Genomic DNA, 18,546 nt, shown 5'->3' with positions numbered 1-18,546 from the left:
AGGGGTAAGATACAATGAGAAGATTAAGGGACAAATAGAGTTATGGAGAACAACATTTCTGTGCTTACAGATGACTACCCTTTTTAATGAGAATGCTGGGCAGACAGTGTTTAATGATGCTGCAGATGCTTTGAGTTTTCAGTTCTTTCAGAGCTGTGGGTGAATATTATTAGTATGAAAAGTGGTCTTTTCTTATCTGGAGACTGGAAAATTAAATGATGCAAAAAATAAGTTTCCCTTCCTGTGCTGTAGCAAGCCAAAGTAGCTAAAGAGAACTCTGTATTAAATCAGTGCAACAAATGGCAGAATTAAATTACAAGTCCTTATGGGAATCATTAATGGTGCGAACTTCACCTCTCAACACTGGGGACAGTAAATGTTCTTAAAATTAGGTTTTGCCCTAAAAGCTGATCTAGCCAGGCACAACCCACTTTTCTTTCAGGTATTTTTCTTTTTAGCTGAAGTGCACTGGGCTCATGTTTTCAGTGTGGCAGATAACGTCAACATGCTAGAGTATAACACTTGATCAAGATTGAAAACCTCTATCTTAATTCGTTCCACCCATCTGGTAATGATTTGGTAGAACAACCACCTGCAAGCTTCAGTTGGCAGATTGTACATGTGGATGATTTTCCCCAATGTACTGAAGGCTTTATGCAAACTGAATAAATCAGGAGCCTTTGAGGACCCCTCTAGCTAATCTACAGTTCAAAATCAAACAGGCCAGTGTTCTGGGAATTGGGGTAAATTAAAGTGACTGGGAATTGGGGTAAATTAAAGTGACACTGAGTGCTGATCTACAGTAACCTATTGGAGGAATCAGGCCTCAGCTTCCTTTTTCTACATCAATAACAAACCCAGAATAGAGAAACAGGACTCTGAGGTGCCGCCAGGTGGAGAGCCACACTAAGAAGTCCAGTCTGTGTCTTACTTGTGATGACAAGACACATTTCCATGAACATTTAAGAGATATGCTCCCTTGCCTAAAACAAATGAAGGCATGAGCTCTTCAGCGACAAGGAGAGAGAACATGTATACAAGCATCAAAGATCATCTCATTAGGCAAACAATAAGTAAATCCTTAGATAATGAGCCTAAAGATTAAAGCACAACAGCTGAGGAGGTCTCCCAGGTTGTAAGATAATCAGTTACAATTTGATCATTGTGGCTAATGGATTCCAGACCAAAATAATAAGCATGGCTATCAGGATGACACAGAATAAGACCATTATTATACTTTTTTTTCTTTTTATCATCTCCAAGCATACCCAGTATGGAAGCTACAGCTAGCCACAGCAACATCATTGAGGCAGCCACAGATGTAGTTTGTGCACTTGCATGCATTCTAGGTAGGAGGGTATTTCTGTTATGGCCCTAACCATTAAATGGGTGGAAGGCATGTCACCCTTGTCATTGCTGGGACCACTACACCTTCACGGTCTTCCACATATTTGTGATTCAAGGCTACACAATTTGAAGCTTAGTGAGCTGAATATATTTCCCAGAACCACTTAATGCTTTCCCTCCCATTCTCAGAGAATTCTAACATTTTAAGACTCAGACTCCACTCCCCCCTTCCCCGAACAGTTACTCTTGTCCTTTCCACACCAGCTGCAACAGATACCTGAACAAGTAAATTGAGTATGGATTGCCTGGGATGTAGTCAGGCTTGATTCCTCTAAGCCAATGGAGCTGGTTAGAACAACATTACTGTAGACATCACTTGGCAAATATGAAACATGCCAACACACAGCAACAGTACGCAAGTACGGCAGAAGTACATAGCCAAAAAGGTACCAAAAATACATAAAACAAACACGGCCAGCACAAAATAGGTGAACCACCAGTTACTATTTATTGCACAAACAATAAATAGAAGTGCTATAAAGTGGTTTTGGCAAAAGCCTTCTTTAGTGCAAACACAAATAAAATGATATAGACATCCCATCCACAGCTGCAACTAAATACACAGAACAAGACACACACCCCTACCTTTTACCAATTACAGCATATCATTTAAACCGGAGGAAACAAAGCCCCTAGCTTAATAATCCAAAACTTGAAAACATGAAAGGTTTTGGATTATTAAGCTAGGGACTTTGTTTCCTCCAGAAAGCATTCCTCACCCTGGAGGATGCAGACATTTGTGCAATCACGGAGACCTGGTTCAAGGCTGGGGAGAGCACCCTAGCCATACTGGGTTACACCTCCTTCAATACGTTCAGACCACAAATTGAATGCATGAAAACTAACGGAGGCATTGTATCAATATTTATCATGGATAAATACACCTCCAGACCGGTTACGATGCCCTAGAGATACTTCAGGTGCAATTAACTGTTGGCAGGATACCTATTCAAGTCACTGCCAGCTACAGAAACCCCTCCATGAATCAGGACACCCACTCTGCCTATTTGGATCAACTTGAGTCTATCAAGATGCATTCTAACACCATAGTTTTGGGTGACTTTAATTACCCTAGCATTGACTGGGTGAATTACTAGTGCTCGAGCTCACTTGTTGTTTCTCGACTTTGTCAACTCCAGTGCAGTGGACCAGCTGGTTGATACCCCCACCAGGGGTGCCAACATCCTGGACCTGGTGCTTACAAATATGGGATACCACTGTAGCTCCCTCACTGACTTCAATCCTGGCGAGATCTGACCACAAAATCAGTCTCATTTGAGGTAACCATCACACCTGACCCTCCCCTAGCAGCAACTGGATTAAAAATTTTCTCCAAAGCAGATTATAACCTCTTACATGATGGTATAAATAGCTTTGCTGCACTTCTCCCCTCAGATGGAACCAGTGACTATGCTGAGCTCTACACCAATGCCCTGTACAAGCACCTGTATAACTGCATGGACTCGGCAGTGCCTGTTGAGACCAAAACAAGCTCTTCAAGGAAAAGCAAACCTGCCTGGTGGACAACCACCATTAACAGGCTTCACAATAAAAGGAAGAAACTGCTGTCCAAGAATAAGGAGCATGCTCTAAATTGGAGACACTCCCTCCTCAGCTTAAATTAGTAAATAAGACTTCTTGTTAAGTCGGCCAAGGCAAACTACGAATCCAAGTTAGCTTCCTCAACCAAGGACAACCATAAGGCATTCTTTAGTTACATCCATAACCTAAAAGGTATGGCTCAGATTTGCATGGAACTGGTAGTTAATGGTAACACATACATTCAGCCAGTTGAAATAGCTAACCTGCTAGCCAACAGATTTGATGAAAACTTCACTCCCCCGTCCCTGCTACATGTACTCCATGACATCCCTACCACCTGTCCCCTACATGATATCTATAAAGAGCAGGTCATAAATGCCCTCTCTAAGGTCAAAAACACAGCATCAATGGAACCGGATAACATCCCAGGCTGCTTCCTACATGGGCTCAAACAAGAATTGGCATCACCACTGGCTACTCTCTTGATCACAGTCTAAACACTGTCTTCATCCCAACTGAATGGAAACCAGCCACCATTATCCCCCTGCACAAAGGTGGTGCTTCTACTGACCCCAGAACTACAGACCTATTAGCCTGACTAGCCGTATCTACAAGGCCATGGAGAAAATCATCATGGACCTTATCAACAAAGATATATGTAATCTCCAAACACTAAATCCTACCCAGTTTGGATTTGTCAAGGGGACATCATGCCTGTTAAACTTGGTGGACTTCTTCGAGACAGTCACAAGGGCTCTGGATGAGGAGAAATCTGTGCATACAGCCTACCAAGACCTGGCCAAGGCGTTTGACATTATCCCTCACTCAGGCATCATTGACAAACTCTCCTATCTTGACATCAACCCTTATATCGTAAGGTGGGTTGTGAACTGGCTCTCTGATAGAACCCACACAGTCAAAATAGGGGAATCCACCTTCAACAGCAGACTGGTTACCAGTGGTGCTCCACAGGGGTTGGTCCTGGGACATCTACTGTTTGGAATCTATTTCTCCAAAGTACAAGCTAAAACCAAGGGACTATGGTTGACAAAGGTTGCTGATGACTGCAAACTGAGTGCAGTCACAGAATCTCCAGATGATACCAACATCCTTCAAGAAGGTCTTACGCAAACAAATGATTGTTGCCAAAGTCATGTCCTCAAACTCAATGCAAAAAAAATGTATCATCATCCCTTTTGGCAAGAGCGATGTTCCTGCAAATTACCACATCAATGGCAATACCATAAGTATGCACTCAGTAGTGAGAGATCTGAGCACTCAGGTTGATAGAACCCTTGTCTTCGATCAACATGTCTCCAGAGTGGTAAGAGGGGAATTCTATATGGCTCACCTCACAAGTAAGGGCATTGCTTCGAGAAAAAAAGTGAAGTTATCACCTCCCTGTATTCTTCACTCATTAAGCCAATAATTGAGTATAATGCCTTTTGGCATGTACCTTTCAAAGCACCTGCAGCAACTGGAGAGATCACAAAGGTTCCCCCACAAAAAAAAATTCAAGGTCTTCAGCAGCTGTCCTATGTGGATCGGCTGAAATCCCCATCACTTCGTTCTGTTTCATACAGACTACTCAGCGGTGATCTCTACCTTGCATACAAGGTGATCTCTAACCTGCTGGAGGGACAGATTTGTCTCCAGAGGTTACCACACCTTTGGAATAGACTCCCACTTAACATCAAACACACCACCTCACTGGCTCTCTTCAAACACAATCTGGACGATTGGATGGGTAACCATAAACTCACCCTGGGGGTTCCACCTGTGTCCCTCTTGGACAAGGGCAACAGGTGCTGATCATGGTAGTAACAAGGGTAAAATTTGGCTAGGCTTGTAAGGACCCTCAGTCATTAGCCTAGCAACTTCCTATGATCTTCCAATTTTGTTGTTTTTTTCCACTGAAGTTTATGTGTCTTATCTGCAAGTCCAATAACTCAACCTTAAGCTCCTTAATAGCTTGTCTCAAAAGCTAGAAAGTCCACCCCAAAATCACTGGCACTGCAGCAGCTTCTTTGTCTTGCTCAGCAAAGGGTAGTGCTAAACAAAAACCACCCTCCGGTTTATGATCTTGGCTATCAGTACAACCTAGAGTATTCGCTTTTCGTTTTGGTTACTCCCACTCTGCACACTGCCTCTTACCTCTGCTTCTCTGCTTTTCCCTCCCATTTCCTCGGTAACTCAGAACAAAATATATCTCGAGTTTTTATTCTTTCTTTGCTTACAGATACCTATTGTTTAGAGTCTGCCTTTGCTTGAATTTTCCGTTTTATATTACAAGAAATGGATTTAGAACTCTGCATATTCTTATCTAGGTCACTAATAGTACTCACTTTCCCTGAGGGTCACCATTTAACTATCCAGTTTCTTCTGTTTATGTCCTCTCTTTCTGTAAGTTGCTGTGCATCTTTCTTTCTCATCGATTCTTACTTCAGGGTTTTTTCACCAGTACACCTTCACTTCCTACACTGACATCTGTTACAATTCTGGATTTTTGTTGCTCAATCACAGGAGCACTTTTTTTTCCAATAACAGACATGATGGATCCATTTTACTGTCATAAATTCAGGTTTATAGACAGGGAGGCTGTACTACCCTCCAGAGCAATAAGAAATAATGTTCTTCAGTATGAAAGCTTCTGACAGTGGTGATTAGGTGTCCTTAATGTTTTTATATTAGGGTTTAAATAACTATTTTCAGTGAAGCCTTTGATAGGGTAGCTGTTTTCATCAAAAACATTTGAACACTTTTACTTTAGTCAAAAAAAGTTTAGAAAACATTTTTTCATGTGTTTCATGTCGTTAAATGCAACAGATTACTGTCAGGAATTTTCATATTTTATTATACCTTACATTTCAAGCAAGCATTCTGACTGCATAAAGGATGCTTCTACTTTTGTTGATCCATAATCAAGTTAAATGCTAGCTATAAAGTTTAAAACTACAGAGACTGAGGTTATTAAATTACCTGCATCTCCCTGGGGCATTTGAATATTTTACACCGTTATAAGTTAAGGCTGAGATTTACAATAGGAAATAGACTTTTGAAAAACGGTGGTTACATCTTGAAAATGCTTAGAGATTACTTGCTTTGTTTTTGAATTTGTACTGTTTGACTGTTGACATATACATAAATGTCCATGCATAATTTAGTATGGCTAAACAACCAGCATGCATAATTTAGTATGGCTAAACAACCAGCATACCTCTAGTAGGAAACTAGACAGGCTTAGTGAAAACCCATGTTTGATAGAATATGCACCTCCACACACACATACATTATTTTATATATATATATATATATATATATATATATATATATATATATATATATACATATATACATACACACACACACACACACACACACACACACACACACACACACACACACACACACACACACACACACACACACACACACACGTGGTCAGAATCATACCCTATGGCTGTGAGGTGGAAACATTAGCCACTGAACCACCATCCACCATGCTTCCTTTTACTGCTTATAATCACACCATGGTAATAGCAAGCATACTTCACGAAGCAGGGATCTTGGCAGTTAAACCAGACCAGTTATGTAACTGTATCAGCACGGAGGACTTCGCAGTAGCCTTGTGGCCATGATGTATGTTGACTTCAGTTCTAGCCCTTGACAATGTAGCTCAGAGGAGGTGGTAGGACAATTAAAGAGTGTGGTGGTGGGGACACAGAAAATGTTGAAGTGTCCTGGAAATTTGGAGTTTAAATAAGGAGATGAATGTTACAGACGTTTTCAGGAGAGAGACATCTGTAAGCAGCTTAAGTACCTCAAGGTTCAGTGCTAAGCTTGGTCTTGTATAAAATATTTCAAACTGCACTGAATTTTTAGAATTAAAAAACTGTATGATTATGACTGGTGTGGTAACCATGGGGATGCAGCTACAAAATGGTTGCTGAAAGCTTTCATTGTACGCAGACAGGTGGCATTATGGAATTAAAGAGTGTAAAATTGTGAACTTTTGAGAGGACCCACAAAAATACCCACTAAAGGCAGGATGACACAATGTGAGACAGGAGGGAAAGGGGCTAGAGGTAATTACAAAGGGGTAACACAGTGACACAACAGTTGGTGTAACTGCTTCATGGCTCTTGGTTCTCTAGTTCAATGCATAGCAGGGAGGCCTTCTGTGCAGTCTGCATTTGTCCTGGTGCCCGTGTGTTTTTTCTTCCACATCCCAAAAGACAAGCCACAGGTGAAATGGTGATTCTCCAAACTACCTGTAGATGTATGTCTGTGGATGTACATGTGTCTTGTGTGCGTGCGTCTGACAATGGAATGGCATCCTATCCAGGATTAATTTCTCTACTGTGTGCCCGTTGATTGCAAGAATGGGCATTTGCTTCCCTATGACTCTGAAGTGGATAAATGACTAGTAGCCAATTAATGAATGAATTAACGACAAACAAACAAATGAGTGAATGCACTGCAAAAAATACAAGAGTCACGCTGTGTGAAAGTGCAGTAATGAAAACCAAAAGCCTGGTGAGGCAGAAACATATGAAGCCAAGGCCATTCTCTGTCTGTAGAACAGGTAAGATTGTACAGAAGTGATATATATGATTTGGACATCATACAAAGGAAGAGTTTAGATAATCATATCCTTGACTAATTAAAATATTAAACACTGTGCATAATTCGATAAATAAAGCACTGTCCCACAGAGTTTAGCACAATGCATCCACACATACCAACTTGTGGTCTTGTAAGCACACTGTTAGACGTAAGGCAAGTTTAAGTAAAATAGAGCCATAGTTTTTGAGATTTTTGAGTTTGGGAAAGCCATCAGTACAAACTAAGTGGACAGTTTTTGTCCACATCTACATAACTGATGCGCATGGGAAATAAAAACCACAACACATGATATCTCTTTAAAGCAAGTTACATGCATTCATAAATTAGTCAGAAAGTTAAGATTCAAATCAATGTTCACTTTTCCTTGTGTTTTAAGTAAAATATCTTCACTTATAATAAGAAATAGAAACAGCTAATGAGAAACTCTTAAACCTACCAGTGCTGTCATCAACTTGAAATTCAAGTTCCGGGCCTCCTCTTACTCTGAAACATAAATCTGTGGTCTCCGACAAAATCTGAAAAACATAAAAGTGAATGAAATTTAGACTTATGACATAACTGGTATAATACTGAAGGCCACTGAGTCTTTTGTCTGTGTTTAAGTAATGGCATTACTTTTTGTAATCAAAGCTACTTCCTCCCTTAACAAATAATTTAACTTTTCACCCCATCCCCAAAATTGTTTTCTAATATTACAACAAATTTACAACGCTCTTGGAAGACCCACTAACTTTTTTTCTTTCCATCCTATCTGTTCCTCTGTTCTATGTTATCCTACTTTCCACTGGTACCAGAGCAGTAGAATAAGTCAAACAAAGTTTTAATTTAGCACTTTCATCTAAACAATTCTAGATTTATTCAGGTAAAATGCATATTTATGACACTGTGTTTTAAAATAGTTGTGTAATTTATTCACAGTCTATTTAAATGTACTGGAACATGTGATGCTCTAGCTGCCATGTGACTTTCTAGTAATTAAATATCATGTCATGCTCAGTATATTTCATTTTGAAGAAGTCTAGGATTGATTAGATAAAAGTGCTAAATTTAAACTGTTTACCTTATAATACTGGCTTCCACTGATGTTTTTTTTTATCTAGACTTGGGTTTCTTGCACATTTGTTGATGGTTTGTTTTTTGTTTACATAACTTTCCACCAGTAAGAATATTGCAACAAAGCACTAATAGTGGTGTAATCATTCATAGAACTTTACAACTCTCAGTTTTGATATCACAAAACATATGCTGAGCATCCCCATCTCAAAATTCAGTCTTAAAGTATATCTTTTTAAGTGTGTGCATGTGGGGGGCTGAGAAACTAAGAGCACATGTAACATTTTTTTTCACCTTAATATGCTTTACTTGGATTTCAATCAGAAAAACTACACAGGAAATAGAAAAAGGGTGCAAAAGAAGAATGAAAAGTTACAATACTGTATGGAAAAGTGTGACAAAAGGAAAGGTAAACCAAATATAACAACACATCACAGTCATTTATTCGTGAATGACATTGTATAATTACACTTGTCAAAAGCTTGTGTTCCATCAGTAAAAAAATGTGAGAAATGGGACCTTTCACAAGCCACCTCTATCACCAACCCCTTTACAAGCAGTCCTCAAAAGCAGAAATCGACCAACTATTTAATCTTGTTAACAGCCATTTAATCTTGTGCAGTGTTTTGGAGGTGCTAAAAGAATATTATGCTTGCTAGAAAAGGAATGAAGCTTTATGTAAGGTTTATAGTAAAATGTAATGAGCTAGTTAAACTGCCTCAATTATTTAATAAATAGACAATAAAACAAAATTAGTGCCCATCTTACTTGAATGAACAATACATACCAGAGGGCAGGAATGCTACTATTTTGACAGTCTTAAAAAGGAACTTGCAGCCACCAAAAGGCAGTATTCACTCTTTATTTATTTATATTTGTTGACCGGGAGTGTCCGACTGGACGTAGGTCCATTTTCAGTGGAGGCCCGGGGAGAAAAGCTCCACAGTTAAAATAAACAGACAGTAGTTGCATTGGATTACATAGCGATTAACAATTTACATAGCAATTACTTACAACATATTTACAGATGAAGAACATAGTACATCAGTAGGCAACTAGAATCTTTATCTGTGAAGTATGTAACAGACATTAACAAATGTTACAATAAGAAGTTCCTGCTGTATAATAAGTAGTAGGCTTACGAGCATCTGAGCTTGCTATAATCAAGGAAGTTAGTGGAGTGGAAAGAAAGGTAGTGGTTGGATGGGGTGGGTGATATTAGAGTATTTGTCCATTTTGCACTTACTGTTGTAAGCAAATAACAATGCAGGAAAAAGCTGCCTATTATGGATAATAATTGCAAAACTTGATCTGAAGAGAGTTGTGGTATGCAAGGGGAGCGTATACTAAAATTACTACCATTTACTCAGTAATGAAAAGCATTTTTTTCAAAGGACATAAGACGTGACAATAACTGAGACCACGTTTAGGGAATGACATCAGTGAGGTGAGCTTGTGGATGAATTTCATTGGCTTAGATCAACCAATGGGAGAAAAGCCCCACAGTTTTCAAGGGACATAAGACATATGACAAAAACTGAATGAGATCATGTTTAGGGAATGGCATCAGGGAGGTTAGCCTCTGGATGAATTTCATTGGGTTAGATCAACCAATGAGAGAAAAGCCCCACTGTATCAACTAGGAATGCTTAAGCTTTCAAACGTCCTCAAGAAGCATTTCACCACTGTAGATCAATGGGGTAGGTAACAGTGTCCCACTATTTAGAAAAACACACTTACAATTTAAAAGTCAGGAAAACAATCTGGGACTAGAAAATGCTCGCACAATAACCAACACCAGTTGTGCTGAATATATTATTATAGAAACTTACATACTGATCACTTAAGTCACCCACACAGCAAAAAAGATTCTGACTAAACTTCATGATGTTAAAAAGAAATGCAGTCCAAGTGACAGACTTTAAATAGCTACCACTGACTGGGTAATGTCAGTCAATATAAACTGGAATAATGTGCATAAAATCTAGCTATGGGTGGCAACATACATAATGTTCTGACAAACCTAAGATCATACTGGAAGACCTGCAAGTGGATCAGCAAACAAGAATCTTGGCAGACCCTCACAAGTGGGAACTGAACACGGAGGTCTTCTGGTGTCTGACACAAACATGGAGAAAACCAGTGATGGATCTTTTTGATAACCCAAGAACTTTTCAGACTAGAACATTTTGCTTCAGAGCACCTCAACCAAAAATCTGGGTAATGGATGCTTTCGTCATTTGTTGGAAGGACAAATTCCTACATGCCTTTCCCCTCTGTCACTGATTCCAGATGCAATTAAAAAAATACAGTAGGGGCACCTAAGGAGGATCCTAATGGCCCCTTTCTAGCCCAGGCAAAATGGGTTCTCCCATCTCATTCTGAAGGCCAAAGAAGAGCCACTAATTCTGCCTAGGCAGGTAGACGAACTGACACACAGTAAGTGCACCTAAATTCACCAGTCTCAAAGCCCTCAATCTCGCAGTTTGGAAAATGTATTATTATTCTTTAGGTTCTACCTGTCTAAGGCTGTATGGTTCATAAAGAGAGAAGCCAGAAGACCAAGCACTAGGAAATCACATCTGCAAAAACGGAAAAGATTCTCTCAATGGCATTGAAGGAGGGATCTTATACCTACTGATGAAGAAGTACCAAGGGGTCTTGCAAGAGTTGTTTTATACTGGCTTAGCATATACTTGCCTACCACTGGACCTAACACTCACTTTTAGAAAGGCAGTGCCAGTAAAGCAGTTTTTAAAAGGGGTTCTGCACCTCATATCCCTAAACAGATCAATTTTACCACCATGTAACTACTCTGGAAGCCGAACTTTATGTTACAGAAGTTGGCACCTCCCCATTCAAACCAGCAGGTTTAACTCAAGTTTTTTTCAAAGAACTCAGTATTTTTAGTGGTGGACACTTTCATTAGGAGGATTTCAGAAATACAGGCCCTCATATGCATAGATCCCTCCTTGGCCTTCCACCCAATAGGATTATATTGCACAGCAATCCCTCTTTCATGCCAAATACAATGACAGAGGTGACCGAATCAGGCAATATGTCTGCCTGATCTGGGAAAGAATATTGAAAATATGTCTTCCAGTATTCTCTCCAAAATTACAGAACAAAGGGAAAGCATACTCTATTCCCCTGGATGTTCACAGGCAATTGATGCATCACTGGACAGAGCAATGGGGTACAAAAAGACTGAACTAGTCTTTGTAGAAAACAATGAAGGCTTGTCCAGTTCAATGCAAACCACTGCAAAGTAGATATCCCATTGTATTACTTTTTTCAGTGTGCCTTGGCAAACAATTACCTGGGAATATAAGATTTCACTCCAATAGGGGCACAGCTATAGCTCTAGCCTTCCAGAAGGGACTCTCAACTTGTGGCATCCTGAACATGGACACATGGCCTTTAGTCTACACTTTTGCCAAGCACTACAGGCTATATATTACATCCAGAGCTAGATTAGGGTTTGTTGGTGTAATCATACATGGCACACTGGCTTCCTCATTCACAGAGCTGCTAACTACCGAAAGCACGGTCATGGAAAGATTTGGGAATCATCTCTGAAGTTATGACTACAGCAATGACTTACATAAAGAACACTGCACAATTGTGTCATCAACTTACCATAATTACAGCTGTTCAGCTTACCATAATTACAGCTGTTCAGAGTGTAGTCAATGCTACAGTTTTGTTTCATACTTTCCCTCACACTTTTCAGATTTGAGGTATAAAAGTAGGGTGGAAGGAACTAAATTAAGATTGCTCGTCTTCTCCTCTTCCTCCTATGCCAGTTACACATGTTCCTTTCTCTGACAGACTAAAAAGGTTAACAGGCCTGTCAATGGTATACAGTGTGCAGCAATTGTTTTCCCTTTTTCCAGGCAAGAACCAGGTCTCTCTCTTTCCAGGTGAATATTTTGTGGGAGCAAAGAAGAACTGAAGGAGGCCAACCATGCATCTATATTTATACTCAGATGTGGAAACGATATAATGGATGAGTGCTGAAACTCTGGCTATAGGCAGGACTCTGCTTGCTGCACAGATTCCTAAAGTTGTGAATACAGGACACACTCAGATATTGACAATTAAGGTAAACTGATGACACAACTCTGCCTGATGCACAGATCCCTAAAGCTGTGACCAAAGAACACACTCAAATACTTACAATTAAGGTAAACTGATGACACAACTGTACTACAAAAGGGATATTACCAGGTGATCTAAGAAGGGCAAATGGGGGTAAGCTGACAGGGTTCAGGAAGCTTTATGGGGCTTAGAGATTGTAGGAGTTTAAACATTAAAAGGTGTTAAGATAAAAATAGGAGTTCACAAGAAGATGGGTCTTAAGGGTAGGTACCAGGGTCTTTACCAGGTTTCTACCTTACCAATGATGGCTGCCAGGATCCTGGAAACTACTCTGCTGGGGATGGTGTTGATGAGCCAAAGGGTTATACCCAAGGGCTTAATCACTCTAGCTCTAGGCAGTTGACAGGAAGACCAAGTGATGAAGGAGAAGGGCAGAGATGGGGGATTGTGAAAGTATATTCATAGAATGTAAGGGTTATAAATGGCTCACTTACAATGGAATGTGCTTTGGCAAATTTGAGGGTAAGAAAATACTACAGATATTGATTAGGATTAGACTGAGTAGGGAACATAGAAGCAGTAGGTAAGGGAGGGGGAAGGCAGATGGCTGGTTAGGCGTGAGTTGAAAGGCATAAGGAGTAATTTAGGATCAAATTATGGACCAAAATCTTGGAAGGTTATCTGGTGGTGGTTCAGTTTGTTAGGAAGGAAAAAAACAATGCATTTGTTCTGCCTTTTGGACCCTCCATCCCATACACCCACTACTTGGACCTTTACTCCAGAATCACAAATTATGTTCTGGCTTTACATTTCATATTAGTTCTGGTTTAAGCACTTGGGCTTCAGGCCAGTTATTTTACATTAAGAAGGTTCGTGGTCTGCACTCTTGTGTGAGGAGAGGGTGGACTCTGCCCTTCTGAGCTGGGAATTTCTGGTTAAAGGCTTATAATGCCTGCATATTTGAACTGTTTCTTACTGAAACTGGTACACCTTGTTTGCTGTAGCATAGACTAGATCCAGGCCTGCTGAATCTAGCTTTGTTTGTATGCTTGTTGTTTGTTTGCTTGTTATTTCCCTGAAACGCTAATTCCACCTAAAGCGTGGCTTTTCAGTGCTTCTGTGGATCCCTAGTGATATCTGCATTGCTTACAGTACTTATTTCCTTGTTTCACTTGAAAGAAAGTTACTGTTTGTCATTTTTGCATTTAAGTTACCTGTAACACATTGCATTTAAGATACCTGGCACTTGCTCACTAAAGCAATTATATAAGTCAGCACTAAAAAATTAAAAGCACTACACCCTCACAAACTCCCCTTGAGTACCTTGTTCCCCATTGGCCCTTTTTTTCAATTATAAAGGAATTCCCAATACTATTCTAGCATGTCCAAAGGTCAGTTGTCAATCTCCTCTCTGGTCCAGCTGGTGAATATGGGAATCTTGAGGCAATGTTACAACTGCCTCATGTACACAGACAACCCTCTCCTCCTCCCAACAAATTCCAACACGTGAGAGATGCAACCATATAACCATACTGGAGGCAAAGCTCTCTCAACTCAGTACTGGCGAAACCAGTCAGAAGGAGAAGGAAACCACACTCACTACAATTCCAGTCTCACATAGACCTACCACGACAGCAAACCAAACACATAAACACACAAAAACATACTCGGAGGATCTAAATAAAAATCTGCCTAAGCAGCAGAGACCTCCAAAGCAGACACCCAAGCAACCGCTACCCCAAAACAAAACACGTGCAACATATAGCTCACAAAGCCAGTGTGCTGAACAGTCACAGCCCTTAAGGCTAAACAACACAACTGATACACTTGTAATAGGTGACTATCGTCAGGCACACTGACGTCCTGCTCACCAGGCTGAACAAGGAGAAGGTCACGGTGAGCTGCCTGTCGGGCGCTAGGATCCGCCACATAACACAAGCACTCAGGTCACTCCAAGGCAAGTACAAATATGACTCAGTCATTGTCCATGCTGGTGTGAATGACCTGAGACGTACCTCCCTGGACTACATGAAAAGAGACATAAAGGAGATCTCTGAGCATGTAGCCCAGGCCGGTATGACCCTGACCTTAAGTAGCATCTTACCCTCACCAAGAATGATGCCACAATATGAAGACAAGATGATCAATTTCAACAATTGTTTTAAGTATTGGTGTCATTCAAAGGGGATCCAATGCCTGTCAGCCTGGGATGACATGCTCGACAAGCCACGATGCTTCGCTAGGGACGGCTTGCACCTGTTCCCCCTGGGCTTTCGGATATTGGCAAAGGCTCTTGCTACCCCCATAGTGCCTTTTTTAGGCAAGGCTCAAAAGACAAACCCACCTCCATAGGTATCACAAGGGATAAGAAACTAAGAGTAATGCTACTCAACGCTAGAAGTCTAAACCTCAAGATGCATGCACTCGAAACTCTCCTTAGCATGGAAAACATCGATATCTGTGCAGTAACAGAAACCTGGTTCAAGGCTCCCGAGAGCACCCCAGGACTACCAGGTTATACCTCATACCATGCTTTTCGGCCCCAAAACTTGGACCGAACCACAAAAGGAGGGGGAGTATCAATATTCCAAAGATACCCACACCTCCAGGTTGGTGGCACAGCACGAAGCATCAGAGACTATCCATGTGAAACTAACAGTGGGTAAAACTGCCTTCCAGTTTATAGCCTGCTACAGACCACTCTCCCAAACCCAGGAACCCCACTCGGCCTTCCTGAGAACACTGGAAAATATGAAGGTCTCTCCAAACACCATTATATTGGGCGACTTCAACTACCCAAACATAGACTGGGAGCATTACTCTAGCTCCAACCCCCTAGCCCAAAGGTTCCTAGAATTTATAAACTCAAATGCTATGGAACAACTTGTTACCACTCCCACAAGAGAGGAAAACATACTGGACCTGATCATCACCAACATGGGGAATCTATGCTCCAGACCAGAAGTGTATCCCTCACTGGTAAGATCAGACCATAAACTAATCTCACTGGATATTCACATCCCGACTCCACCCCCTGCCCTGAAAACCACAGTGAAAAACTTCTCTAAAGCAAATTTCACACTCCTCAAAACCGAGGTGGAATCCTTCAAAGCCCCCGGGCCTGTGGAAAATACGGCCCAGACTGCAGAATCCTTTATAAACGCATTCTATGAACACCTTCAGGAATGCATGGATCATGCAATCCCAAATAAAACCAAGACCCAATCCTCCAAAGGCAGACGCCCTGTCTGGTGGACCCCAGCCATAAACAAACTATACAACAGAAGGAGGAAGCTACTACATGATAGAGCAAAATCCCAAAAAGGGAAGGCATCTCTGATCAGTATTAGCAAAAAACTACGGGCATTCATAAAATTGTCTAAGGCCTGCTTCGAGAGAAAAATTGCACAGGACACTAAGGATAATCACAAGGCTTTCTTTAGTTATGTTACGAACTTGGGTGGGAATTCCCAGATATGCTCAGAATTAGTCCAAAATGACAAAAAATACACCGAACCCACAGACATTGCCAACATCCTAGCTGACAGGTTCAGCGCAAACTTCTCCCTCCCCACCAAAGGGCAAATATCTATCCCAGCAGAGTGCTGCCCCCCTGACATCTCAGATGCTCAGGTAAGAGCTGCCCTCTCCAAAGCAAAAAACACAGCATTAATGGGACCAGACGATGCCCCGGACTGCGTCCTACATGAACTCCAAGAAGAGCTAAACCCAAACATAAAACTACTGTTCAATCTCAGCCTTACTACAGGATATGTACCCAAAGAGTGGCGTACAGCAACAGTGGTCCCTCTCCACAAAGGTGGTGCCTCAACGGATCCTGGAAACTATTGCCCCATAAGCCTGACTAGCTTGGTCTGCAAAGCTATGGAAAGGATCATCATGGACCTCATAAATAAAGATATTGGGGACCTACAGACACTGGATCCTTCCCAGTTCGGCTTTGTTAAGGGCAGATCCTGCCTCTTAAATCTGGTTGATTTCTTTGAAACAGTCACCAAGGCCATTGACGAAGGGAAGGTGGTCCAACCAGCCTACCTGGACCTCGCAAAAGCCTTCGATACAATACCCCACTCGGGCATTATAGATAAGCTCACCAGCTTAAATATAAACTCCTATGTCACTAGATGGGTTGCAAACTGGCTCAAGGACAGAACCCACATGGTTAGAATTGCTGGAGCCATGTCAGACTCCAAACCAGTTACAAGTGGCGCCCCACAAGGCTCAGTCCTGGGACCTCTCTTGTTCGGTATATATTTCTCGGAGGTACAGGCCAACACAGAAGGACTGTGGCTGACCAAGTTCGCAAATGACTGCAAACTGGGTGCCATAATCGACTCTCCAGCCGACACAAGCATCCTCCAAAAGGGCCTCATAGAAACAGACAACTGGTGCCAGAGCCATGGCCTCAAGCTTAATGCCAAAAAGTGTATAGTCATCCCCTTTGGCAAAAACAAAGTGCCCACAAATTACCACATAGGTGGTAATCCATTAAGTACAGAAGAAGTAATTAGGGACCTGGGGACCCAAGTTGATAGCAATCTCTCATTTGACAACCACGTGGCCAAAGTGGTTAGAAAAACATTTTATATAGCCTACCTAATCATGAAGGGATTCACATCTAGATCAGGGGAGGTCATCGTGCCTCTTTACTCATCCCTCATCAGGCCCATAATTTAGTACAATGCTCTTTTTGGGATGTACCTTACCAAACACCTGCAGCAACTGGAAAGACCCCAAAAGTACCTCACCAAGAGGATCAAAGGGCTCAAACAGATGCCATATGCTGCCTGGTTAAAGAAACTCCAGCTCTACTCAGTGGCATACCGTCTGCTCAGAGGCGATCTGTGCCTGACGTATAAAGCCATGTCCAACCTGGAATTAATGGACATGCTGCACCTCAGAAAATCCAAATCTCATTGAGCTACGCGCTCGAGAGACTTGAACCTCAGCACTGAAATAAATAGGACATGCTGGAGGGACAGATTCATAACTCAGAGGCTCCCTTCACTCTGGAATAAAATCCCAGTTCAGGTTAGGCAGAGTCCCTCATTGACTCTCTTCAAGAGGAATCTTGATGAGTGGATGGGAGATCGTAGGTTTACCCCGGGTATCACTTCTGTGTCACTGTTAGACAGAGGCACAGTATACTAACCTCAAAAAAGGGCATAGCAAAATGAATTTAAAATGGGTGGCGAAAGCCAAACACACTCTGGCTAGGCTTATAAATGTCCTAGGGCAGATAGCCTAGTATGAACCTATGAACCTATATGTATAATATCAGTTTTCTAAAGAGCTGCAGATACAGGGAGAGACAGAGAGAGATGGAAAGCAAGAAGCAAGCTGATAAGTCAGGTATTCACAGAAAATAGCAAGCAGATGTAATTCAATAACAAGGGAAGAGGGACAGTCATACTGCCTGCTGCAGCAGTGCTGTTCTGAGCAAAGCCTATGTATGTATATATATATATATATATATATATATATATATATATATATATATATATATATTAAATATATACTGTAACATATACTACTTTTTGTACATTAAAGTGTACAGGCAGTAAAACTGTGCACTTTTTAACAGCAAAGGCACTAAGAAATGATGTTGCTGTTAAAAACAGTCTTAATATGTGGAATAAACTGAAGCACATCTCATCTGCATAAGGTTAGCACACCGGATTCAACTTTGCCAGACGAACATTATTATAATTACATTTTGTACCAAAAAGTCATTGCTGTACAATACCTGCTGCACAACAATCATCAACATCCATTCACACAGATCACATATTTTAA

This window comes from Protopterus annectens, chromosome 4.part0, assembly GCF_019279795.1.
Source record: "Protopterus annectens isolate FY-2018-M chromosome 4.part0, PAN1.0, whole genome shotgun sequence".
NCBI classification, from domain to species: domain Eukaryota; kingdom Metazoa; phylum Chordata; order Ceratodontiformes; family Protopteridae; genus Protopterus; species Protopterus annectens.
The sequence above is the reverse complement of the archived record's forward strand: the minus strand, read 5'-3'. Positions refer to the sequence as shown.